The 26112-nt window shown below is 48.3% G+C and overlaps 1 long non-coding RNA gene across 1 annotated transcript; it reads left to right on the top strand.

The window, feature by feature from the left end:
• The first annotated feature begins 12364 nt into the window (after positions 1-12364).
• On the top strand, positions 12365-20529 carry LOC137412561 (uncharacterized). Its single transcript, XR_010981508.2, has 3 exons — positions 12365-12671; positions 12747-12819; positions 20030-20529. It is a non-coding gene; the product is annotated as an uncharacterized LOC137412561 (long non-coding RNA).
• Positions 20530-26112: the final 5583 nt, after the last annotated feature.

Here is a 26112-nt window from a genome sequence, read left to right on the forward strand (position 1 = left end):
TGAACGGCAAGAGTTTTGGGGAATGTTCTACGAATGAGATCCTCATATTGCAAGACACACCGACGTTATTTAATATTATTTCATCGAGGTCTCTTGACCTCAATGAACTTGCTGCGTTTGTCCGTCAGCCTGTTTACGCCAGTAAAATGGACGCTTTTGGACTGCTCCATCAGCCAGGTCACGGGTAGTACAGTTAGTCGCTTGTTTGCGAATCAGCAGGCATGCAGGTGCGATTTCAAATGTTGAAACAGGAAATGGTCATTGGGGACCAGGTGCAGGTTGTACTTCGGATGATCTCGCTGCTTGGAGTCATGGTCACAAATGAGGCTGTTTTGCACAGATATAGATATTTTGTCATGGAGGAGCACATCTTTGGTCAACATCTCTTGGCATTTGTTCTTCAATAAAAATTTTTTTGAGAATGACATAATATTCCCATGTAATTGTAGTTTGGTGAGGCAATCAGCAGGATACCCTCGGCATCAATTAAAATCGAGGTCATGATCTTGTTAATAAATGGAATCAACAGAAAGTTTATCAAAGAATGCTAACCGCCATGGGAAGCAAGGAAAAGCTGACATTTTGAGCATTCGCGCTTCATCACAGCACAATCTTGCTATGGTGAAGGTTGATTGCAAAACTCCTTGTGCTTCCATTTCATGGATTCCAATTAGGTGTTTTGATCCTAGTGGTGAAACAGCATCATCCGTTACTAAATAGGTAAGGTTGGCCGACTGTGTTGAACAGTGCAAGAAGCTTGGGACATGATACTAGTCATTGCTGTCAATCTTAATATATCTAACTCAGGGACCCATCTTGCAGAGACCGTAGTTAGGCCGAAGCACTCCTGGATGCTGGTGAAAACGCTACCTTGAGGAATTCCATATTCTGTGGATATTTTGATAACCTTAAGACCCCTGATTGTAACGGTTTGTGGTTTGACCACCTCTGCCGGACACCCTGATCTGGGGTCATCTGTCTTTTAAGAAATCCCAGTGCAACAATCCCATGCCTGTGCAACACCGGGATGACAGTTTGTAGTTGGGCTGAGATTCGAACTCAGGGTAGATAGCTTAGAGGTGAACGTGTGTACCTCTAGGCCATCCTGGCAGCCGAGTGTAAGCTAGTGTGACATAAAAAGTACATCTTTTGCTGGTGCTGTTTTTAACTTGACAGGTGAAATGTCATTGGAAGATTTTTGTGCTGCCCAGTTTTCTCAATAAAAACAAATTGTTTAAATGGAGCATTGAGACAGTTAGATCACATGCACAAAGAACACATACTTGCAGTTACCAAACTAAGCTTTAAAATATCCCCGTGGGGGACTGACTGATGGTTATTTCCCAACAGTTTGTGGGAATATTTTTAAATAAATTACCTGAATTTGAGGCGAAACACCTATATTCAGCCTCCAATGGGAGCAGATCTGGATGTGGAACTTAACCCTATGAGACCTTAATATTCTGATGTATTGTACCAAATTTGGTCCATATTGGTCATGCAGTTTGCGAGAAAATTTGTTTTAGTGAATATGAGGGATTAGGGGAGGGAGCCCGTGGCCCCCTTTCCATGGGAGATACGGCCATGGGGAGCACAACTTATGGTTAGGGCATTGTCACAATGCCGCATGACCAATTTGGTCTGTATCCGTTTATCGGTTTCTGAGAAGATTTTTGAATGAAAAATACCAATATTTGGGGAAAAGCCCTCCTTCTACCCTCTATATAGGGGGCGCATCCAGATGGGGAGCACAACCCCATGAGATCTTGCCGTCCTGATGCATCGTGCCAAATTTGGTCCATATCGGTCAGGTAGTTTGTGAGATGTACTCGACTGTTAATGGACAGCCAGACACCGGGACTCACTATCAGGTTATTTCGGAGAAATAACCTAAAAAGTGTTTGCAAAACACCACGTGAGGAAAATAATTTCTATTTCAAAAACATGACAAACAGAAACTGTGAAAGTGACACAAGGTGGCGCTACTCACCAAAGCTGCACCAGAACGCCTTTGATTACAATGGAAAGTTTGACCTTGTATTTTTCACTACTTCTCAGGTCGAAAATCCAATAAAGACCTGGAGAACATGTCTATGGGTCTCTTGGATATCACGGTTTGTATTGGTTTCCAAAGGAACCAGTCGAGTTTCCAGTAGAAATCGAATCAGATTCGGCTGAATCCGATAGAAACCATTAGATGCAACAGGTCTGAAACCCATAGAATCCTCCTCACCCTTCCCTTTCTCCTAACTCTTCTGCAATCTCTGACACACTATCAACAGCTCTCCCTACCTCCCCTTCTCAACCCTCATCTTACCCCACACCTCCCCTCCCCTCCCCTGTCCTGTAACCGATGCTCCCCCTCTCTCCTCATTAACGGTATGGACCTCAAACATCCGGGGCCTACGCTCAAACCTGATTGATCTCTCCATTCAGGTTGCTTCTGACAAACCAGACTTGATCTGCTTAACAGAAACTTTCCTCCTTCAAGATGTCTCTGATTCCTTAATATCTCTTCCTGGTTACTCTACTCCCTCCTCCAGTATGATAGACCTGGGCCTCGTCCTGGTGGTGGGGTTTTAGTCAGGTTCACTATGTTAACAAATATAATTTCGTTCAAAATTTTGGGAGATTAGCAAACCTGTACATTTTTGGAATCACCAGAGCATGGAGAATCCGAAAATCAATGTTTATATTTGCACAGACACCTGCATGGCCGCCATTTTGGATTTTCAAAATGGCCACCATAAAATACATATTTTGCACTATCTCGGCTTCAGGTCAACCGAGAAACTTAATTAAATATGCTAATCCTATGTTTTCTGGGTCAAGGAATCCAATAAAGGCCTCAAAATAGTGCTCAGGATTATAGAAAAGCAACAAACAAAGGTAATTGAAAACCATTGTCTTTATATTTGTGATATAACTGTATTACATATTACTGTATTGTTAAAGTGGACATCTCTGACCATTCTCAGGGAGCCTCCTCAGCGTCGACGAGTCTGGCATTTCACTCAGGCCAACTGGCACGGTCTTCAAGCAGCCATCAACCATCTGGACTGGTCTCCCATCTCTACCACCTCTGACATCAACTCATCCTGCGAATTTCTTCCAAAGTAAATTGCTCTCTCATGCACAGATTTATCCCATCTCGTCTTCAGTTGTCATACCCTTCCTCCCGTCCATGGTACACAGAATCTTGTGGTGAGGCTGTTGCGCAGAAACAACTTGCCTTTGTCTCCTGCAAAGCAAATCCAACGGAAGGAAATCTCATTTCCTTTCACAAAGCCCGAAACAAGTGTGTGTCCACCCTCAGGAGAGCCAGGAAACAATATCTCTCGGTTCTCAAGACCGAACTCTCTTATCTGTCTCCCTCTTCCAAATCCTGGTGGCGTCTGGTCAAATCTGTTTCTGGTGTTTGTTCCCCCTCCATCCCCTCCCTTACCTCAAACGGCTACACAGCTGACTCCGCACGTGAAAAAGCTGAATGCCTCAACTCTGTCTTTGCCTCTAAATCTTGTGTCCCAAACCCATCCCTCTCTGTACCCACCGTACCCGGTCGTACCCAGCTGCTCCTGGACTCTGTGTCCTTTTCTCCTAACAAGGTGGAAAAGTTTCTGTCAACCCTCGACTCTGATTCTGCAACTGGACCTGACGGCATCAGCCCACAGGCCCTAAAATCCTGTTCTTCCGCTCTTTCACTCCCTCTCTCTGTTCTCTTCACCCTCTCTTTTGCTCAAGGTCAACTGCCATCTGCTTGGAAATCAGCCAACATCACCGCTTTACACAAAAAAGGTGCAAAAACAGATCGTAGCAACTACAGACCAATCAGCCTTCTCCCAATTATCAGCAAAGTCATGGAATCCATCATTGCTTCGGATATGAAATCTTTCCTCTTCTCCAATGGCTTGATCTCTGATCATCAATTTGGTTTCAGACCAGGTCACTCTACTCTGGACATGCTGCTTCTGCTGTCTCAACAATGGATGGAGGTCCTCAATGCCAAAAAGGAAATTAGAGCTGTCTCCCACGACATATCACGTGCCTTCGATACGGTCTGGCACCCCGCTATGCTCACCAAACTCTCCTCCTTTGGTATCCATGGAAATCTCCACGCATGGCTGGTGGACTTCCTCTCTAGTCGTAGTCAACGTGTGGCCCTGAATGGGTTTCTCTCATCTCCTCTTCCTGTTCAGGCTGGCGTTCCCCAAGGCAGTGTTCTGGGCCCTGTGCTTTTTCTGGTCTTCATCAATGATCTCTCCGATTCTCTTGAAAATCCTCTCTATCTCTTTGCCGATGACTCCACTCTCTGCCGCTCCATTCCTCATCCCTCAGATCGGCAGTCTGCAGCCTCCTCACTCTCTGCAGACCTGGACAAAATCACTGACTGGGCAAACAAGTGGAACATGTCTTTCAATCCTGTCAAATCTCACACTCTTACGATGTCTCTCCGAAACGAACGACTGGACAACCCTCCCATCCACTTTTTGAATAAGCCTCTCCAAGAAGTTCTGTCACTCAAGCTTTTGGGTCTCACTATCTGCCATGATCTTTCCTGGGAAAACCACATTTCAAATCTGGCCTCCAAAGCCAGTCGCCGACTGGGCATCCTCCGTCGTGCGAAGTCCTTCCTTGGCACACCTGAGCTCCTCACCACATACAAGGCTTTCATCTGCAGCTCAATGGAATACTGCTCTCCCCTCTGGGTTGCTGCTCCTGCCTCACACCTAGCTCGTCTTCATGCTGTTGAAACCAAAGTGTTCAGAATCATTGGAATCTCACGTGATGAAGATACCTCCGGGGGCCTTTCACTTACTCACCGCAGGCAGGTTGGTGGTCTTTCTGTCTTCTACCGACTCCTCTCCGGCCTTGCTCCTCCAGCTCTCTCTGGGCTCTGTCCCCCAAATATTCCTCAAGGTCGCACAAGATCTGCCTGCAACCCTCTTATGGTTAAACTGCCAAAATCAAGACCTCTGCTCACCTTCACTCTTTCATTCCTCTTTTCTCCCGCCTCTGGAACAAACTCTCCCACTCCCTTCAATCCCACTCCTCCCTCCAGGTCTTTAAAACAGCTGTTCATCACCATCCCTTATCTTCCCCCATCCAAAACCTTGATCTTTTCTACCCCCGCTAATTTCACCCCAAATCCTCTTTTTTGAAATACCAACTTATTTCCTGGAAGTCCTTGGTGTCCTTGTGTTTATACTTCTCCCACCCCCCCCCCCCCCACCCCCTTTCCCACGCCGCCTCCCCCCAAGCCCTCTCCTTCCCACACATTCCTGATGTCCCTCACAAATGTTGTGTTTATGTGCTTCCCCTTCTCTCCCCATCTTGTCTACCGCTCCCCTTTTTATATACTTTGGTTCTTTTTCTGTTTGATTTGTTTGTGTGATAAATGTTAGCTCTTTCACGAGCCTCGATTATGTATACAAATTTTTTTTTTTTTTTGTTACATAATACATGATATTGCAAGTCCGTTGAAGTTATAGGTATGGGTTTATAAAGCAAGAAAGCAGCCTTGTTAGTATCAGATTGAACTATAAGTCCTATACGCAGGAGCTACTAGGTCTATACCGTTCAGGAATATGCTGAATATGCGGAATATTTTTTGTATCACTAACATCTGGAAAGTCCTAAAAGTGAAGCAAGTGTTAGGATTAGAAGTCTAATGATCCCACCAATGGTTTTCTTGACCATTTTATTGACCAAATATTCCTGTTTGTTTGTTTGTCATTAATGTTAGCTATTACACGAGCCTCGATCTTGTATACAAAAAAAAGAAGAGGTGTTTCCATCCAGGAGCCAGATAGTTCAGATGGCAGAGCACTGGTACAGTTCACCAGAGGACTTGGGGTTCAATTCCCAGCATAAGCGTGTAATTTCCCACATGTGTTGATTGATTAATTTAGAATCCTGTTTGTTTATATATTGGTATTCTATTGGACTCCTACTAGTCCCATTGACCTACTGGTTATTTTTGGGGTATTTTCTACTGGTCCAGTATTTCACTTTCCTTATTGAAACCAGTAGATCCTACTGGTCCAATTTCTTATGGGATTTTACTGGGATTTGTCCTATTTGTTTTCTGTGGGATTTTTGACCTGGGTTGGGCCATCATCTCCTTAATTAGTCACCCAGCTCATGCAGGAATCAGGACCGGTACATTTTAATACATTTTTTCCGACTAATATCAGATGAGAATGATCAGCTGGTCTTAAGCTTTGTCTCAGAAGCTCGTGTCAAACTGCATTTGAAGACGGTTACAACTAGAACGGAACTCGGCAAAACGCATGCCTCCACCATGTTGAACAGTTTACGTTTTGTAACCCACTGATAGGTCAGATCTTGATTTGGAGCTGAACCAAAATCGAATCTCTTCGTCTGTGTCACACACAACCTTTCCACCACGTTTCGTCTGAATCCGTCCACCACTTTTTCAGGTATCCTGCTCACACAGACACATAAATGGGTGAAAACATAACCTGCATCCATCTTCGGTGGCGGAGGTAACAATAATTTTTTCCATTCAGTATCCCTGATGTTAGTTCACAGGTGCTGATCTTTGCTGGACTTGACATGTTCACGTACGAGTCAGGTTCATTATGTTTTTTCGTTCAAAAATTTTGGAGATTAGCAAAACTATACATTTTTAGAATATGCAGAGCATGAGGAATCCAAAAATTAATGTTGGCATTTGCGCAGACACCTTTGCGAAAATGACACTCAGGACAGTGATGAAGATCTGTAAAAGCATAATTCCTGAACGGTATAGACCTAGTAGATCCTGTGTATAGGACTTATAGTTCAATCTGATACTAAGAAGGCTGCTTTCTTGGTTTATAAACCCATACCTATAACTTCAAAGGACTTGCAATATCATGTATTATGTAATAAGGTTATATTGTGGAACTATGCTCGCACGACAAAGCCGGACAAAATGGACGACACCAGGAACGAAGTTTCACTGAGCTATTTATTCTAGCTCAACTCGAAAGAACTCAAAAGCACTGAATAGCCCGTTAACACGGGCGGAAATTTATATCAAAAGTTCACCACACAAAAGCCACGCCTCTCAGGCGGGGCGTGGTATGTAAATAAGTCAGCCACGCCTCTCAACGGGGCGTGGTATGCAAATCGAGAGTCCGCCCAGGCAGGGCAAGTCCGGGCAAGTAACCGCCCGCCGGTTACGTCATCGGCCGGTGCAAGGTGATTGTGTCATGCTTCTGGTAACCGCTACAATATCACAAATATAAAGACAATGGTTTTCAATTACCTTTGTTTGTTGTTTTGCTATAATCCTAAGCACTATTTTGAGGCCTTTATTGGATTCCTTGACCCAGAAAACATAGGATTAGCATATTTAATTAAGTTTCTAGGTTGACTAGAAGCCGAGATAGCGCAAAATATGTATTTTAGGGCGGCCAGTTTGAAAATACAAAATGGCCGCCATGCAGGTGTCTGCAAATACCAATATTGATTTTCGGATTCTCCATGCTCTGATGATTCCAAAAATGTATAGGTTTGCTCATCTCCAAAAAATTTGAACGAAATTATATTTGTTAACATAGTGAACCTGTGCGGCGGACACGATGACTCGCTGATGCAGGGACATAATTCCGAGCACCAGTGGGTGTCGGCCACGCCCCAGGTGAGGCGTGGCCTCCGGATATACACGCGGGCTCGCAGTCCAGAGCACCAGAGCACCTAACCCAAAGCGTTGTGGCCTACCTTTATTTAACGTGCGTGCCCAGCACCGCACTACACTGGTGACCTCCGACTGGTTCAGCCGTTGCTGTTCCCCGAACGCGCTATGGCCATCAACGCTGCCGTGATCAAGCTACCGGAGTTCTGGGAAGCGCAGGCCGACACCTGGTTTCTACAGGCCGAAGCCCAATTCCAGCTCCGGGGCGTCACGGCGGACGACACAAGGTACTTTTACGTGGTCGCGGCCCTTGGATCCGGCACGGCCGCCCGAGTCGTGTCTTTCCTCCGGCACCCGCCAGACGAGAGCAAGTACGCGGCGCTCAAGCGGCTTCTCCTCGACACGTTTGGCCTCACAGAGGCCGATCGTGCTGAACGTCTTTTGGACCTTCCCATACTCGGTGACACACGACCGTCCGCCCGCATGGATTACATGCTGTCCCTGCTCGGCGACGGCCACGCGGATTTCCTCTTCCGTGCTCTCTTCCTCTGCCAGCTGCCTGTACCGGTACGGCTCACGCTGGCCGGTACGACCATTACGGAACCGCGCGCCCTGGCCAGGGAGGCGGACAGGTTTTTCGCAGCCCACGACGCACGGCCGGCATATAGCACGGCCGTTGTGGATCCCGGCGCCGCGCACAGTGCAGGTTGGGCGGATCCGCGTTTGCGTTCGGATCCTCCCGAACACGGCGCAGGTTGGGCGGATCCGCGTTTGCGTTCGGATCCTCCCGAACACGGCGCAGGTTTGGCGGATCCGCGTTTGCGTTCGGATCCTCCCGAACACGGCGCAGGTTGGGCGGATCCGCGCGTGGCCCCCGCCACGCCCTGCCCACCACCGTCGTCACGACCGGCGCGACAACCACCACCGGGCCAGATCTGGTGCCACTTCCATACCAGGTTCGGCCACAAGGCCAGGTCCTGCTGCCCGCCCTGTACTTTTGGCAGGTCGGGAAACGGCCAGACCGGCGCTCGCTTCCTGCCATGAGCGTCGGCCATACTGGCAGCCTGCTGTTCATAACGGACACCTCCTCGGGTCGTCGCTTCCTGTGCGACATGGGAGCGCAGGTGAGCGTCCTCCCTGCCTCCGCGTCCGACAAGCAAGCTGAGGGCCGGGGCCCCGCTTTGCTTGCCGCCAACGGCACGCTCAACCGCACGTTCGGAAAGCATTGTCTCTCGCTGCGGTTCGGGGGGCAGCGCTTTCAGTGGTCATTCGTTACCGCTAGTGTCCCCATGGGCCTACTCGGAGCGGACTTCCTCTGTGCGCATAGGCTGCTGGTGGACGTGGGGCACAGACGCCTTGTCCAGGCCGAAACCTTCAGCTCGCTTGCTTGCGCGCTGAGCAGTTCGTTGAGCAGTGCCCTGGGCGGCTCACCGAGCGGCTCGCCAAGCGGCTTGCTGAGCGGTTCGGTCCCGGCGCGGTTGGTCTGCACGCTTCCGGCAGCGGACGAGTTCACCCGCCTCCTCGCCAGTTTCCCGGCCCTCACGCGGCCCACTTTCTCGGCGGTGGCCATCAAGCACGGGGTGGAGCATCACATCCCCACCGTCGGGCCACCGGTCTACGCCCGGGTGCGCCGCCTCGACCTGGCGAAGCTCGCCGTGGCGCAGGGGGAGTTCGCCATGCTGGAGCGACTGGGCATCGTCCGGCGCTCCAACAGCGCATGGGCATTGCCGCTGCACATTGTGCCCAAGCCCGGCGGCGGGTGGCGGCCATGCGGAGACTACCGCCGCCTCAACGATGCTACCACCCCCGACTGCTACCCGGTCCCTCACATCCAGGACTTTTCCGCCCGGTTGGCGAAAATGTCCCTCTTCTCCAAGGTGGACCTCATCCGCGGATACCACCAGGTCCCCGTCAGGCCGGAGGACATACCGAAGACGGCCGTCATCACACCATTCGGCCTCTTCGAGTTTCTGCGGATGCCCTTCGGGTTGAAGAATGCGGCCCAGGCGTTCCAGCGGCTTATGGACAGCGTCTTGCGCGACTTGGACTTTGTGTACGTCTACCTGGACGACATCCTCGTCGCAAGCGCGTCCCGTGAGGAGCACCTCCGCCATCTCCGCACGCTCTTCGAACGCCTGGGCCGACATGGCCTGATCATCAACCCCGCCAAGTGCCGGTTCGGCGCCACCGAAATCGACTTTTTGGGGCACCGCGTCACCAGGCACGGGGCCATCCCCTTACCGGCCAAGGTGGAGGCGGTCAGGGGTTTTCCGCGCCCCCGCACGATCAAGGGGCTCCAGGAGTTCCTGGGCATGGTGAACTTTTATCACCGTTTCCTGCCCCGCATCGCCCAGCTCCTGCGCCCCCTGCACGAGGCCCTCCGGGGGAAGCCGGGCAAAGGCGACGTTGACTGGACCGAGCCGATGGACGCGGCATTCGCGGGCGCGAAGCTGGCCTTGGCTAACGCCACCATGCTCGCGCACCCGGCGCCCGATGCTCTGATCGCCCTCACCACCGACGCGTCGGACTACGCGGTGCGCGCGGTGCACGAGCAATGGGTGAAGGGAGCTTGGCAGCCACTGGCGTTTTTTAGCCGGCAGCTCCGCCCGCACGAACGGCGGTACAGTACCTTCGACCGCGAGCTGCTCGGGCTCCACCTGGCGGTCCGGCACTTCCGCCATCTGCTCGAGGGCCGCCCGTTCGCGGCCTTCGTCGACCACAAGCCCCTGGTTTTCGCGATGGCCAAGGTCGCCGAGCCGTGGTCGGCCCGGCAGCAGCGTCACCTTTCGGCCGTGTCCGAGTACACGACGGACATCCGGCACGTCACGGGGAAGGACAACCCAGTGGCGGATTGCCTTTCCCAGTCCGCCGACCCCGCCGTCCAGGCTTTTCGGACCGCCGTCACGGGCCTCCGTGTCACTGAGGTACCGTTCGACGGCGCGGGCGCGGCCCTCTTGTGCGACGTCTCCCTCGGCCGGCTTCGCCCCATCATGCCCGCAGGCTGGCAGAGCCGGGTTTTTGACGCCATCCACGGCCTGTCCCACCCGGGCACGAAGGCCTCCCAAAAGCTGGTCGCCGACAAGTTTGTCTGGCATGGCCTCCGGAAGGCCGTCCGCGAATGGGCCAGGACGTGCCTCGCCTGCCAACGCGCGAAGGTTCACCGCCACACCCAGGCCCCGCTGGCCCCGTTTACGGTGCCCGAACGTCGGTTCGACCACGTTCACGTGGACCTGGTGCGACCTCTGCCCCCCTCGCGGGGTTTCACCCACGTCCTCACCATGGTGGACCGCACCACCCGGTGGCCGGAGGCCGTGCCTTTGGCAGCAACGACAGCGGCGGACGTCGCACAGGCGTTCATCGCCACTTGGGGTGCCCGGTTCGGCGCCCCCTCGGACATCCCGTCCGACCGCGGCCCCCAGTTCACCTCGGGGCTCTGGGGGTGGTAGCGCGGGGGCTTGGCATCCAGCTGCACCGCACCACGGCCTACCACCCCCAGGCCAATGGCCTGTGCGAGCGCTTCCATCGCGCCATGAAGGCTACACTCCGGGCCAGCCTCCGCGACGGCGGCTGGGTCGACAGGCTCCCCTGGGTCCTGCTGGGCCTCAGGACGGCGCCCAAGGATGACCTGCGTGCATCCGTGGCGGGGTTGGTCTTCGGACAACCGCTGCGGTTGCCGGGCGAGTTCCTCCCCGACTCCACGGCACCATGGTCCGCGGCGCCGCAGCGCTCCGCCCTGCAGGAGACCGCCCGGAAGTTCGCCCCGTTGCCGACGACGCACCACGGTTGCCCGCCAACGCACGTCGCCCCAGAGGTTCGCACGGCGGAGTACGTGTTCGTCCGCCACGACGCCCACCGGACACCGCTGCGGCCCCCGTACGACGGGCCCTTCCGCGTGCTGAAGACCGGGGCGAAGCATTTCACCCTGGACATCGGCAGTACTCCTGACCGCGTCTCCGTGGACCGCCTCAAGCCGGCCCACCTCGACTTGGACCACCCCCCGCCAGCGGCTCTGCCCCCGCGTCGGGGCCGCCCCCCGGCGGGCGGACCCCCGGCACCGCCCAACCCCGCCGTCACGCCACCCCCTTGCCCAGCACCCATCCCAGATGCCGCCAGAGGCATCCCAGATGGCATCCCGGCATCCCAGACGCCGCCAGCCGCCAGAGGGCGCTTCGGCCGGGTCATCCGTTTGCCCCGCAAACTGACCCTTCAGGTGCGCCGGAATTCTGGGGGGGCGCGTGTGGCAGACACGATGACTCGCTGGCGCAGGGACATAATTCCGAGCACCAGTGGGTGTCGGCCACGCCCCAGGTGAGGCGTGGCCTCCGGATATACACGCGGGCTCGCAGTCCAGAGCACTGTCGTGCTGACGAGTGAGCATGCAATAAAGAGCTCTACCTAACCCAAAGCGTTGTGGCCTACCTTTATTTGACGTGCGTGCCCAGCACCGCACTACACCTGACTATACCCTTCGGTAGGCCTAAACCTTCCTAAACATATATATTCCATATTGTAATTTTAATTATCTACTCTTAAGTAATTTGAAAGTCACAGAAACGCTGTTTATTTACTATATATTTCGAGGATTGCGAGTATAAACCCAGCTAACACAACACCGTTGGGCCAACGTTGGCCCAACGGTGTTGTGTTAGCTGGGAAGTCTCACTTTCGATGGCAGACGACTGGTCAGAAGGCTTGATGACGTCACTCATTCCCGTTGCCTCTGGAGGGTGTTCACGAGAGCATGGACGACAAACCACGTGATCACGCTTGTACTTTGGTGTCCCTCGTTCGGCCCACGATGCTTTTGCACTAAAGGCCTCGGTTTCACCTGTCGTGTTATCCGTCGGTCGTCGGTGCGTGACCAGTACGTGCCTGCACCCTGCGGCACCGATCTCAGGCGATACCAGCACGTGTCACACGAACCTCGATGTCCACAAGCAACATGGCGACCCCGTCCTCCTGTGTTGTCGTCTTGCCCTTATTCCTCCCACTGCACCACTTTGACTATGACGGCGATGACAACCTGCAGGTATGTGGGACGCACGTTCTCAACGTTCCTTTCGTCTGTGCCTCGGCCGAGTGCTCACCGAGTGCCAAACCGCAGATTTCATAACGCCACTCGCATTCCGATGGAGCAGCAGATTGGGTGGACGTGACGGAGAGCAAGAAACGGCAAGGTAAAACAGGTGAAGGACAGGTCGCATGGATGCGAGGGATGTCGGACCGTGACCCTGGAGTGTCCTGTCCCTCTTTGTGACGTACGTGCCCGTGATGGTGACAAAGTGCCACCTGTAGTGGCGGGTTCTCGGGGCCAGGTACACTCATCGATTGGCTCTTTCTACAATTGAATCACGATCATAACCAACAGCTTTAAATCAAATTTATCAGAATCCCCCCTAATTGATCGATTTATCGAATTACCTCCGATTGATCCGACATTAACATGGCGGTCTGAGCAAAACGTAAAAATGAAAGAAACACAGATTTATTTTTCAAATGAAAATGTGAACATTACCTGAGCAATGAGATCCGCATATAAGGGAAGCTAATGAAGATGGGTTTGAAATCTACACAAAGCGAAACTAGAACGGCACTCAGTTGAGAGCATACCTCCACCTGGTGAACAGTTTACGTTTTGTATCTCAGAGTAGACCAGAAAATCACAATACAGAATCACATTTAATCAAAATCAATCACAGGAATCACCATCGGTCCAGTCTTTCATACCCGTATGTACTCCTCGTTTTGGCCGTATCACTCAATGGTGAAGAATCACTTTTAAAAATTCTACTAGCCGGATCCGGATCTTCACCAAAATTGAATCGATTCGTCCTTGTCACACACAACCGGTCCACCAAGTTTCGTCCAAATCCATCGATAACTTCTTGAGATATTCTGCTGTATGTTGGTTTTAGCCCCATCTTTCAATGGTGAAGAATGACTTTAAAAATTAAATAATTCTCATATCCGAATCCAAATTCAGATCTTCACCAAAATCGAATCTATTTGTCCTTGTCAGACACCCAACATCTCCACCAAGTTTAGTCCAAATCCGTCCACAACTTTTTGAGATATCTTGCTATGTATTGTTTTTGGCCCTATCTCCCAATGGTGAAGAATCACTTTTAAAAGTCTAGTAGCCGGATCCGAATTCGGATCTTCACCCAAATCTAATAATTTCGTCCTTGTCACATTCGCTACATCTCCACCAAGTTTCGTCCAAATCCATCCACAACTTTTTGAGATATCCTGCTATGTATTGTTTGGGCCCCATCTCCCAATGGTGAAGAATCACTTTTAAAAGTCTAGTAGCCGGATCCGAATTCGGATCTTCACCCAAATCTAATAATTTCGTCCTTGTCACATTCGCTACATCTCTGCCAAGTTTCGTCCAAATCCATCCACAACTTTTTGAGATATCTTGTTATGTATTGTTTGGGCCCCATCTCCCAATGGTGAAGAATCACTTTTAAAAGTCTAGTAGCCGGATCCGAATTCGGATCTTCACCCAAATCTAATAATTTCGTCCTTGTCACATTCGCTACATCTCTGCCAAATTTCGTCCGAATCCGTCCACAACTCTTTGAGATATTTTGTTCACAAACGGACAGACAGACGGGTGAAAACACAACCTCCATCCACCTTTGGTGGCGGAGGTAACCATTATCGAATAGCAGAATGACACTCGGTAGAGTATACCTCGGCCAGGTGAACAGTTTACGTCTTGTATCCACCGGTATGTCAGATCTGGATTCGTACCTGAACTAAAATCTAATCTTCTTGTTGTTGTTACCTAACCAACTCATCCACCTTGTTTTGTCATAAATAAAGTCGTCCACAAGCTTATGAAATACCGTGATATTATCGTTTTGGCACTATACTATACCTATCGCTCATTGGTGAAGAATCACTTTATATTAAAAAAAAAATTCTCCAAACCGGATCGGGATTCGAATCTTCACCAAAATCGAATCAATAAGTCCTGATCACACACAACCTGTCCAAGTTTTGTCATAACTCGTCCATAACTTTTTGAGATATCCTGCTATATATGGGTTTTCACCCTATTACTCAATGGTGAAGAATCACTAAAAATTCTCTGATCCGGATTCAGATTGGAATCTTCACCAAAATCGAATCAATTCGTCCTGATCACACACCCAACCTGTCCAAGTTTTGTCATAGCTCGTCCATACCTATCTTTATCTTTATCTTTATCTTTCTTGGTAATCTTTATCTTTATCTTTATCTTTATCTTTATTATCTTTCTTGGGAAAACTTTTCTTGGGAAATCTTTCTTGGGAAAACCACATTTCCAAGCTGGCCTCCAAAGCCAGTCGCCGACTGGGCATCCTCTGTCGTGCGAAGTCCTTCCTCGGCACACCTGAGCTCCTCACCACATACAAGGCTTTCATCCGCAGCTCAATGGAATACTGTTCTCCCCCTATGGGCCGGTGCTCCTGCCTCACACCTAGCTCGGCTTCACGCTGTTGAAACCAAAGCTTTCAGAATCATTGGAATCTCCCGCGATGAAGCTATCTCCGAGGGCCTTTCACTCACTCAGCGCAGACAGGTAGGTGGTCTTTTTGTCTTCTACCGACTCCTCTCGGGCCTTGCTCCCCCAGCTCTCTCTATGCTTTGTCCCCCAAATATTCCTACAGGTCGCACAAGATCTGCCAGCAACCCTCTGATGGTTAAACTGCCGAAATCTCGGCTCTCTGCTCACCTTCACTCTTTCATTCCTCTTTTCTCCCGCCTCTGGAACAAACTCCCACACTCCCTTCAATCCCACCCCTCCCTCCAGGTCTTTAAAACAGCTGTTCACCACCATCTCTTATCTTTCCCCATCTAAAACCTTGATCTTTTCTACCCCCACTAATTCACCCCAGATCCACCTTGTTTAAAATTCCAACTTCTTTCCTGGAAGTCCCGGCAGTGTCCATATGTTTTATACCTCTCCCACCCCCCATTCCCATGCCTCCCCCCCCCCCCAAAGCCCACTCCCTCCCACAGATCTCTCGATGTCCCTGCTCTCAGATGTTGTGTTTGTGTTCCTCCCACTCTCGCCCCATCTTGTCTACCGCTCCCCATGTTATATGTTTTTTGTGTCGGTTTGTCTTTCTGTGTGATTAATGTTAGCTCTTTCACGAGCCTCGATCTTGTATACAAAAAAAAAAAAGAAAAAAAAAAAAGCTTTTTGAGATATCCTGCTGTATATGGGTTTTAGCCCTATCACTCAATGGTGAAGAATCACCAAAAATTCTCTGATCCGGATCCAGATTGGAATCTTCACAAAAATCGAATCAATTCGTCCTGATCACACACACAACCTGTCCAAGTTTTGTCATAACTCGTCCATAACTTTTTGAGATATTCTGCTATATATGGGTTTTAGCCCTATCACTCAATGGTGAAGAATCACCAAAAATTCTCTGATCCGGATCCAGATTGGAATCTTCACAAAAATCGAATCAATTCGTCCTGATCACACACACAACCTGTCCAAGTTTTGTCATAACTCGTCCATAACTTTTTGAGATATTCTGCTATATATGGGTTTTAGCCCTATCACTCAATGGTGAAGAATCACCAAAAATTCTCTGATCCGGATCCAGATTGGAATCTTCACAAAAATCGAATCAATTCGTCCTGATCACACACACAACCTGTCCAAGTTTTGTCATAGCTCGTCCATAGCTTTTTGAGATATATACCCCTGATATGGGTTTTAGCCCTATCACCCAATGGTGAAGAATCACCAAAAATTCTCTGATCCGGATCCAGATTGGAATCTTCACAAAAATCGAATCAATTCGTCCTGATCACACACACAACCTGTCCAAGTTTTGTCATAGCTCGTCCATAACTTTTTGAGATATCCTGCTGTATATGGGTTTTAGCCCTATCACTCAATGGTGAAGAATCACCAAAAATTCTCTGATCCGGATCCAGATTGGAATCTTCACAAAAATCGAATCAATTCGTCCTGATCACACACACAACCTGTCCAAGTTTTGTCATAGCTCGTCCATAGCTTTTTGAGATATCCTGCTATATATGGGTTTTAGCCCTATCACTCAATGGTGAAGAATCACCAAAAATTCTCTGATCCGGATCCAGATTGGAATCTTCACAAAAATCGAATCAATTCGTCCTGATCACACACACAACCTGTCCAAGTTTTGTCATAGCTCGTCCATAACTTTTTGAGATATCCTGCTGTATATGGGTTTTAGCCTTATCACTCAATGGTGAAGAATCACCAAAAATTCTCTGATCCGGATCCAGATTGGAATCTTCACAAAAATCGAATCAATTCTTCCTTGTCACACACATACAACCTGTCCACTAAGTTTTGTCCAAATCCGTCCATAACCTACAGGGGTGAAAAAAACAACCTCCATCCACCTTGGTTGGCGGTGGTAATAAGAACAGCATGGCCATAATATCAGAGTACTCCAGCGCTCTGTACATACGGATGGCACGGAAAAAATGTCGGTCCCATCCGCTACATACCAAACTAAAGTAGGAGTATCTACTCTAAAAAGTTGTTTACATTTCATATGAGAACCTACCTGGTCCGTTCAGCTGATTGTCGAGGCAGGGATCACTTCTCAGTGCTCCAGACCATGAAAAAAGGGGGAAAAGGCCAAAAAAAAAAAAAAATCGCTCAAACCCGGGAAATAATGTTATTGTTAATAATAATAACAATAATCTTATTACAGCAGAACAAACGTGTATGGTTTTGTTTGTTTTTTGCGACCAAAACGTCTTCTTCTTCTTCAAATATAATTAACACCCAAAACCGTCTGTGAACTCTTAATTACGTTTAGACTGCTGAGACCCCTCAGACCTTTGACGACCCTTTAAGTCCCACAAGATCCTTATGAACACCAAGACCTCTGAAGACCCAAAATACCCTGAGGACACAAAACACCCCGAATACCCAAAAGATTCTTGAAGACTCAGAGGAACCAAAATACCCTTAAAACCCAAAAGCCCATGAAGACCCAAAAGACACCAAAGCCCCTGAAGACCCAAAACACCCCAAAGACCCAAAATACCCTTAAAGGCGCGGAGGCTCCAAAATACCCCACATACCCAAAACACCCCGAAGACCCAAAAGACCCCGAAGACCCAAAACACCCCGAAGACCCAAAACACCACAAAGACCCAAAACTCCCTGAAGATCCAAAAGACCCCGAAGACCAAAAACACCCCGAAGACCCAAAACACCCCGAAGACCCAAAACACCCCGAAGACCCAAAACACCCCGAAGACACAAAACACCCCGAATACACAAAACACCCCGAAGACCCAAAACACCCCGAAGACCCAAAACACCCCGAAGACCCAAAACACCCCGAAGACCCAAAACACCCTGAAGACCCAAAACACCCCGAAGACCCAAAACACCCTGAAGACCCTGAAGACCAAAAAGACCAAAAATACCCTGAAGACCCTTAAGACCCAAAAGCCTCTGAAGACACCAAAGACCCTGAAGACCCAAAACACCCCAAAGACCCAAAACACCCTTAAAGGCCCAGAGGATCCAAAAGACCATGAAGATCCAAATGGCCCTGAAGCCCCAAAAGACACCGAAATGGTCAAAGATGCCTACCCCTCTGAAACGATGTGTGGTGAGGCGCATGGAGCGCGCCGAGCCACGCTCGTAGAAACAATTGAGACATGGCTCATTCTAAAGTACTCTCCATGGGGGATAAAATATGTTAATGATGACATCATATGACATATTATGATACATATGACATAGGTGCCTCCATTATGACGTCATAATTCGACAAGTACAAAACTTCATCCGATCAAGATGAAATTTCTTCAGCATCATCGAGGGATAAATTGGTGGAGATAAAATAATAATGATGACGTCATCGGGCACGTGGTTCGACCGCCATATTTGTTTTAACACAAAAGCCTTAAAAAACCACTGAAAACACCTCCTGGCGGCGGTCTGCAATCTGATTGCTTTTTTGTAGTTATATATTGTTTTTGAAAGAATTGTTGAAATGGAGGAAAACCTATTAAATGCCAGTTACACGTGATAGAATCGCATCCCGTGTGTTAAAATGAAATACTTCATAGTACAGCCCTATTTGGATATAGTACACTGTGATTGTCATGGTTGTCATGCCAGTAATCAGAAAGGGCCACACCTCCAAAATAATTATAAAAGTATAGGTGGTGATATCTTCGTCACGTGATATAAATGTGTGGTGAATATAATCTGGCTCCTGGGAAGGAAATGTCACATGACAAGCATATAATATAACAAGTCAGGAGACGACGATGGTTCACGAGCGAGCGGTATTCAATGACAAAGGACGGATATAACCAAAACAGGCCCGGACAGGCCAGGCCCGGAAATGTCAAAACGAAGGTTACTGACCTTGAAATGAGATTTAAAAAATAATGTATAATCAGTTATGAGGTTAGTTAGCTACACAATACCGAAAATTCGGTGAAAAATGAAATGAAAAAAAAAATGAAAAAAAAATTGAAAAATGAAAAATCGAGCTCCGTGGGACTCGACACATGACATTGGCCAAACCAAATATCGAAACCTCTGTCAGATTCCACCAAACCCCTCGGAGAAGATGTAGCTTGAACTCGATTACCCCCTAAAAAGACATCTTTTTCGGGCGTGGCTCCGCCCACAATGGGCGCAATACGCCCACTCTAGGCAGGACACAACTAGATCATGGTGTCAACCTCCCACCCAAGTTTCATCAAGATCGGATGATATCATCGGGTAGTTATGCTGCGGACAGACAGACAGACAGACGTACACACATGACGAATATAGTGGTCACTTGATAACTCGTGAACCAACAGATTAGTCTCAGCTTGTGTTCGCTACTCCATGCAGTGGATTGCAGCTCTATGGAAGACTGAGGATGTGATGCGAAATTGGTTTTGTTGATAATGTAATCTGTTGAGAAAAAAAGCCCAAAATTTCCAAAAGTGTTGGTAGGTATATACATCTGAGTATGTTCTCTATGTGATGGACGGTGATCCAGTCGAGATATTGTGAATGGTTACTTAGACTCAGTGGTGTAAATGGTTAGAGTTACCGGTTCTCAGTCTGGGATGTCGTTGCTTCGATTCCTGGACCAAGTTGTTCCAAAAATGGTATGTGCTGCTCTCTTGCTTGATGCTCAGCTTTGATATGTCTAATGGCCTCTTCGTGCATTGAAGTTCCGTGTAAGGGAACTCATGTTAATGAGCTCGCTGAGAGCAATGGTTTTCACATTTATTCAAGAACAGGAAGATGCACATTATTGCAAAGTGATCTCGATTGAGGTGTATCTTCCAGAAAATGTTTGCTGACTTTGCCTCTCTTCATGTATGTATTTTAATGTCTTTCAGCCCGAACATACAGAGCGCATCGCATCAGCGGAAGGCAATGATGCTACCCACAGCGTTGTGCTGCATACGAAAGGAGAAGACTCATTACTTTTACGAGCTAAAGTGCAGGCCATGAAACCTGAATAACGACAAGGCTGTGTTACCTGAGATGAAATGTCTTTGGAAGCAGACATGGTTTACGATAATCTTACTATAATTCACCAAATGTCTGTCTGTCCGTCTGTTCCCAGGGACCGCAAAAACGGCTCAACCGATCGCAACGAAATTTTGGGTGGGTAATCCTGGGACCCCCTGGAGTAAAATAAGCTATATTGTTTTTCCAAATTTTCCAATTTCCAATTTCCAGTTTTTCCAAACACGATGGAATAATATTTACCGATATGAACAGTGACGTGGTTTTTATTGAAATTCTACAAATACTGTTTAGATTTTGATGATTTGCGTGTGATATTTAAGGGATGTTTACATAAATCGTTAAAAATATAAAAAAAAGCCTTCAATTTCTGATATTTTGCCTTTTCATTTGGGCCTCCCAATTGAAGCCCCGCCCATAGGGCTGGTACCGTTGCTAGCGGTAATAATGCTCTTTTTGATGATTTAACTTTTCCTGATAAGGAATTGGACTAGTGACTCGTGTTGGTGTTGGTGTTCATATTGGTAGCCATTAACCACCAGATTGATTGTTTTTGCAAATTATTTCAAAGCCAAAGAAATTGGCCTTCATAAATTGACAATTACCAGTGAGTTGAGAAGTGCAGGACAAGCTATGTTGAGATGTTTTGGTGTTGCTCTTATTTTTATTGTTTCATAAAATGAGGCGCCATTGCTGCCATCCATGACAGAGAAAGCGACGTGGTGGGTAATACATTTGTTTCTGGTTAATAATTGTAGATGTGGCAGTTTAATCCAACACAACAAACAGTGCTTTACATGTGACATGTGACGACACAAGCCAAATTGGAATTGATCTCTATCAATTGTCTTGTCCGTATTTTTCCCCATCACTCCAATGCAGCGTGTGGTTTTAAATTATCTTATTGCATCTTGGCATGACGAGACTGTGAACAGCAAATTTGCAGATGACACCAAAGCACCACACGAGGAATCAGAATTCAAAACTTAAAACAAGACATGAACCTGCTCCAGTGATATTCAACTTAAACAAGCGCAGAGTAATGCACGTAGGGAAGCGACAACCCACACCACATCCACGAGATGGGAAAATCTCAGCTCAAGAAGACTGAAGAGGAAGAAGGTCTGGGAGTATTAATTCACAAGTCTCCTAAAACATCCTCTCGATGTGCCTCGGCGGCCAAAAAAGCCAATAAAGTCCTTGGTATGATATTACTACAGGTTCGGGGTGGCATGGACCCACTACTCGACCACCGGCCCTAAAGCCGACAAGGCCCGGATAACTCCGACCTCCGACCCTGAAGCCGGCAAGGCCCGGATAACTCCAAGACCCAATGAATTGCGGAGCAAGCACCCAATTATCATCCATCATCCTTCTGACAAACAAGGAGAAGCCTGGTTCCTCTCCTCAGACCTTGACAAAATCACAATCTGGACAAACACTTCAAATGCAGCGTGTTTCAAAAAATGTGGACTATTTCAACGTTTTATTGTAGAAAAATTACAAAAGGTACCAAGTTCAGTGATACATTGATGGAAAGCATCCACCATTCCATTTTGAAATCAGTCATTATACTGCCAGTGATTGACATTTTCAATGTGTGCTCCTCCTCTGTTCAAACAGGCTTTGATCCTGACTCCAAAATTCTCCACAACTCGTCTGAAAGTGGCTGTAGTAGTAGCCCGACGGTAATCTTCCACCTCCTGCTTCATGACAGCTGGGGTTAAAGGTTTGTTGGCAAAAACTTGACCTTTGGCAGCACAACAAAGGAAAAAAAAAATCCAATGGATTTAAATCCGGGCTGTGGAGTGCCCACTCATGCACTGTGCCCAGGTTGATGACACAATTTTCAAACAGATGATGAGCAAGTCGATGGTTTCACCTGCAGTGTGTGGTGGGGCATCGTCCTGCATGAACTACGCAAGTCCGACATGGTCTGGAAACAGTAGTTGAGCGAGATCAGTGATGACAGCGGTACCGCTCGGCATTGGCTGTCACCGTCTTACCATTGGCGTCCTCGTACCAATACGGTCCCAGCCTTACCCCTTCTGCCATTCAATGCACAGCAGCAAGTGGACTTTGGGCCCATGAGAGACATCTGAGACACCTCCTCAGGAGGCTCAGCACCCCAAAAGATGTTGTGATTGTTGATAGCTCCATTAAAACGGAAGTGTGCTTGATCACTAAACCACAAGGAGTTTATCCAATTTGGGTACCTTTCCATTCGGTCACTGAACCAATCACATATTATTACTCGTCTTGCCATGTCATTCAGAGTTAGTTTTTGCCTTACATATAAGATGTTGAGGTAGAGCTTGAGCTCAAAAGTGAGAATGCAGCACACATATGAGGATGAGATCGCAAGTTTTCAGCAATGCCGACGGTGGGACTTCTTCGGACTTTTGATAGCAGAAACTCCCCTCCCTGTTCAGGCTGGAGTTCCCCAAGGAAGTGTTCTGGGCCCTGTGCTATTTCTCGTCTTCATCAATGATCTCTCCGACTCTCTTGAAAATCCTCTCTATCTCTTTGCTGATGACTCCACTCTCTGCTGCTCCATTCCTCATCCCTCAGATCGGCAGTCTGCAGCCTCCTCACTCTCTGCAGTCCTGGACAAAATCACAGACTGGTCAAACAAGTGGAACATGTCTTTCAATCCTGACAAATCTCACACTCTCACCATGCCTCTCTGAAAAGACCGACAGGACAACCCTCCCATCTACTTTCTCAACAATCCTCTTGAAGAGGTTCTGTCACTCAAGCTTTTGGGTCTCGCTATCTGCTATGATCTTTCCTGGGAAAACCACATTTCCATGCTGGCCTCCAAAGCCAGTTGCCGACTGGGCATCCTCGGTCGTGCGAAGTCTTTCCTTGGCACACCTGAGCTCCTCACCACAAACAAGGCTTTCATCCGCAGCTCAATGTAATACTGCTCTCCTCTCTGGGCCGGTGCTCCTGTCTCACACCTAGCTCGGCTTCACACTGTTGAAACCAAAGCTTTCAGAATCATTGGAATCTCCTGTGATGAAGCTAACTCCGAGGGCCTTTCACTCACTCACCGCAGGCAGGTTGGTGGTCTTTCTGTCTTCTACCGACTCCTCTCCAGCCTTGCTCCCCCAGCTCTGTCTGTGCTCTGTCCCCAAAATATTCCTACAGGTCACAAAAGATCTTCCAGCAACCCTCTTCTGGTTAAACTGCCAAAATCAAGACCCTCTGCCCACCTTCACTCCTTCATTCCTCTTTTCTCCTGCCTCTGGAACAAACTCCCTCACTCTCTTCAATCCCACTCCTCCCTCCAGGTCTTTAAAACAGCTGTTCACCACCATCTCTTATCTTCCCCCATCCAAAACCTTGATCTTTTCTACCCCCCATTAATTCACCCCAGATCCACTTTTTTGAAATACCGACTTCTTTCCTGCAAGTCCTAGCAGTGTCCATATGTTGTAAACCTCTCCCACTCCCCCCCCCCCCCCCCTTCCCATGCCTCCTCCCCCCAAGCCCTCTCCCTCCCACAGATCTTCCGATGTCCCTGTTCTCTACTGTTGTACTTGTGTGCTTCCCTCTCTCTCCCCACCCTCTCTCCACATTTTGTCTCCCGCTCCCTTTATTATATGTTCTATGTGTCAGTTTGTTTTTTTGTGATTAATGTTAGCACTTACACGAGCCTCGATCTTGTATTAAAAAAAAGAAAAAGACCTCACATGATCAATGTTCCCTTGGTCCTTCATAACACTTGGTGGGCAGCCACCGTTGCCTTTATTTTGATTTTTCACACTTCCATGTGCTTGGAAGTGCTCCACAAACCGCTGAATGCTCCCATAGGAAGGTCCATTACAGGTGTGAACATTGTACTACTGACAGTATCGTTGGCGCACCTGCACGTAGGATTTTCTCAAGCCACAAAGTCATGATTTTCAATTTTTGTTCCACTGTGAATACGATAGTTGACGTAGGGTCCGACAGACTACTTGTTCGAAATGGCATACCACCACCACCATCATAACCTGCAAAAGAGAAAGGTAAGGCATTATAAATGACAGAATATCAGGCTGCTCAAATAGTCCACTTTTTGGAAACTCTCTGTATGTCTTTCAATCCTGAGAAATCCCACACACTCAATCTCTCTCTGAAAGGACCATACGGCAAACCTTCCATATCCTTTCTCAACAAACCTATCGAAGAGGTTCAGTCACTAAAACTCTTTGGTCTCACCATCAGCCGTGATCTTTCTTGGGCAAGCCTCATTTAATCATTGCCCTCCAAAGCCAGACACCGACTGGGCATCCTCCGTCATGCAAAGTCCTTCCTTGGTACACCTGAACTATCCACCTACAAGGCCTTCATCCACAGCTTGATGGAGTACTGCTCTCCCCTCTGGGCTGGCTCCCCTGCCTCACATGTTGCTCAGCTTGCCGCCATGAAAACCAAGGCTTTCAAGATCATTGGAATCCATGATGAAGCCGGGTCTATGGGCCTATCACTTCACAACCGCTGACAGGTCGGTGGTCTCTTTGTCTTCGTCCGCCTCATTTCTGGTCTTGCACCCTCTGCCCTCTCTGTGTTCTGTCCCACCAGGTATCTGCAGGACGCACACGGTCCACCAGCAACCCCGAACGAGTGAAACTGCATAAAGAACCCCTGCTTACCTCCACCCATTTATTCCTCTTTTTTCCTGCCTGTGGAACTGCCTTCACACTCTCTAATCTCACTCTCCCTTCTAGGTCTGCAAGACAGCTGTACGCCACCATCTGAAGTCTCCCCCCCCCCCCCCCGATCCAAACCAAGTTGTTTTTTTTCTACACCCACTAAACTACACCCCACCCCTCCCATAACTTTACTGACATATCCATCTTGTTCATCCCTTGATTTGTCCCTCCGACCACTCATCGTTACCTGCATCCCCTGGTTGTCTGTCTCAGTTGACTTTCTCCTTCTGCCCTGCTGTTGCTGTTTCCCCTTCCTCCTGCTGTTCCTTTTGTTATGCTGTGTCCTGATCTGATCTGTGTCCTTGCTCTTCCATGAGCCTAGACCTTGTATATAAATAAATCCATACACTTCGGTACACGTGCCAAATAATAGACAAAATCTAAAAAGCTATTCTCTGGCACATCGGCCATATCAGGCTGCACTGCTTGCTATCTTAGAGTGTGGTTGCTGTTTGTTCATCAGCTTCTGTATTGTAAACAAATCAAACAGGTGGTTCACATGTTTTATGTGAATGGCCTTCTTGGTATGCAAAGGAAGGGCAACACAAACCCACACACTGAAAACACAACGCTTGGTCCATGAATCATGATCTCTTACTGAAACGGAGGTGGATACTTCGAGACCTGGAAGGGCTCCGTTCCACATTCTGAAACCCACATTTGGAGATAACAACCAACGACACACATAAGATTTTCAGGCTTTACATTCTATGGAAAAGGGCGAGAAGAGTTTTCAGGAATTATGAGAAATTCTTTTTGTAGCTGGCGGTCGTGCCCTTGAGCTTACTGTTCTTTCACAAAACTCACAAATACATTTTAAAGCCAAGGCTCCGAAACGAACCTTCGAATGTGCAATCGTAAAAAAGAAGACCCTTTGAGGAACCACGCATAGAGCAGATAAACCATACTCTCAGTTGTGTTTCTCGCCAAGAACTCTTCGCTCGATTCAATGAAAAAAAAACAACAACCCTGTTCCAGCTCAGTCGTAGGTTCAAGAGAGTTAGGAGGGAAAAGCGACAGAGAGACCGGTATTGTGGCCACTGAGTTGGTGACCCTGTAAATCCTGAGCAGCCTTGTGTAGGGCTGAAAGGCGATGGCGTCATGCTTGGGGGTCTGCGAGTTAAACCGGCCTACCCGAAACAGCCGATAAATCTAGGCCTTCGCTGCTCGCGGGCCCGTGAATCAAGCTGTGATATTTTCTCTCCATGGCGCAAATATTTGTGGATCTCGTCGGCTCCATGTCATTC

The sequence above is a fragment of the Myxine glutinosa genome, chromosome 6 (assembly GCF_964187855.1).
Source record: "Myxine glutinosa chromosome 6, kmMyxGlut1.1, whole genome shotgun sequence".
Taxonomy (NCBI): Eukaryota; Metazoa; Chordata; class Myxini; order Myxiniformes; family Myxinidae; genus Myxine; species Myxine glutinosa.